This window comes from Acipenser ruthenus, unplaced genomic scaffold (assembly GCF_902713425.1).
Source record: "Acipenser ruthenus unplaced genomic scaffold, fAciRut3.2 maternal haplotype, whole genome shotgun sequence".
NCBI classification, from domain to species: domain Eukaryota; kingdom Metazoa; phylum Chordata; class Actinopteri; order Acipenseriformes; family Acipenseridae; genus Acipenser; species Acipenser ruthenus.
Window position 1 is genome coordinate 3106 of NW_026708287.1, and position 1895 is coordinate 5000.

General features: G+C 41.1%; 1 non-coding gene across 1 annotated transcript; it reads left to right on the top strand.

The window, feature by feature from the left end:
* Window positions 1–1414: 1414 nt before the first annotated feature.
* On the top strand, window positions 1415–1488 carry trnat-agu (transfer RNA threonine (anticodon AGU)). The gene has a single exon. It is a non-coding gene; the product is annotated as a tRNA-Thr (tRNA).
* The last annotated feature ends 407 nt before the right edge of the window (window positions 1489–1895 follow it).

Consider the following 1895-nt stretch of genomic DNA (forward strand, 5'->3'; position numbering starts at 1 on the left):
AGCGAAACCGTTAGCTAAAAACAAAACAGAAAGTAGGAAATTGAGTAATATGGGAGGGCAAATATCATACTTTTTGACGAATCCTTCATGATTATTATTATTATTATTATTATTATTATTAATAATAATAATAATAATAATTGACTTTGGAGACCAATAGCTTTTTAAACTCTCCTGCTTCGTTTCTAATCCTCGTTGTTATTTTATTACACCTATAAAAATAAAGTTAGGAATTCAAATTTGAAAACAGTGGTTTTACTGGGGATGACAACCACTACACTATGAAACCGTATCCAAGCAACGCCGCGTCACGGTAAACAACCCAGATCACATGACGCTGTATTATACACATGCCAGTAACTATCACATATAATCATTAAAATAAATGTATTTATTTTACGATCCTTCCGCTCCGGGTTTCTGTTCCAGACAGCCCTCTTCTCAATGGTTTAATTGAACCGATTCCCCTCTCCGTGCGGATTCTGAAGCCCTTGACCTCGTGTTCGCTGTTAAACCCGGAGCGGGGTCTTCCTCCAGGACCGTGATGGTTCATTCAGAACAGCAGCTATGTGAACGTGAATGTGTTTTCTTACTGTGGTCTAGAGCAGTGTCATCTATGTATCAGTTCAATGAAGGGTCTGAAACCCAGCAGACACAGCGTGGGGTCCCCACGCAGGACCGGGGTTGAGGAGCCCTGCTCCAGACTGTAATCTCTAGAATCTTTTTTTTTTTTTGTTGGCTAAATCTCGGAAAAATACGCGATTTACATTCAATCCAGGAAAAAAATAACACGTGATAAAATATTGGTGTGTTTTAACACTTGGCTCGAGATACATGGCATCTATGCGGGCTCTGTTCACTGCCATCGCCTCTTCAAGCACATTTCCCCGGTTCTACAAGTCCTAGAGCCGGGTTCTCCCGCCCTATCCTGCAGGTTTTATAGCTGTCTCTACATCATCAGCGCCTAAAGATCTGGAGCACCTGTTCATCTTGAACGAATTCAGCCAATAACTGGTTCAATTAAGTAACTGAGAGACTGGTTGAAACGAATACCAGCAGCCCCAGTGGCTCACCGGGACCAGGGTTAGACACCCCTGTCCTAGAGTGATCATCAACGGCTCGTTTGAAAGGTAAGCACTTGAACTAATTAGCTGTCATTCAGGTATTTATTAAACATTTTCTATCCTTTATTTTTTTTAAAATTTTTACAGAACTGTCCCTTCAGTCACAGCCGCGCCCCGCCACACTTTGAGCCCCACTGCACCACACGTCACAGTAACGCTGTTCTGGTTCTAGAACTCTCTGCGGTGTTCGAACGGGTTCGTCACTTAACCCCGTTTCAGATGGTTTGACTGGCTTATTGCTGAGTGCGTCCCAGACAGGTGTCTGAGGAATAAGGATGAGGTTCCCGTTCGGCGCCGTGGCTTAGATGGTTAAAGCGCCTGTCTAGTAAACAGGAGATCCTGGGTTCGAATCCCAGCGGGGCCTCGTTTTGTTTTGAATACTAAAAATAGGATTGCGTTTTTTAATGCAAATTCCGAAACGCCCTCATATCATAGATTATTTATTTATTTATTTATTTATTTATAATATCAATTATTCACATTTTTTTTCTGAACCTGCAGGACCCTTTTCTTTGTGATTTTTGCTCCCTTTGGTTACACAGCAGCGTTCCTTTTTCAAATTGTATATGAAATAAATAATCGTGATAAATAATACATAACTGTAGAGATCTAATTTCTACAAAAGATTTTTCCCGATACTTATTTGTTCGAGAAGTTTTCTAGCAATTATAAATTTCCATTGGGGTATGTAAACTACAACAGTGTTGAGAGAGAGAGAGAGAGAGAGAGAGAGAGAGAGAGAGAGAGAGAGAGAGAGAGAGAGAGAGAGAG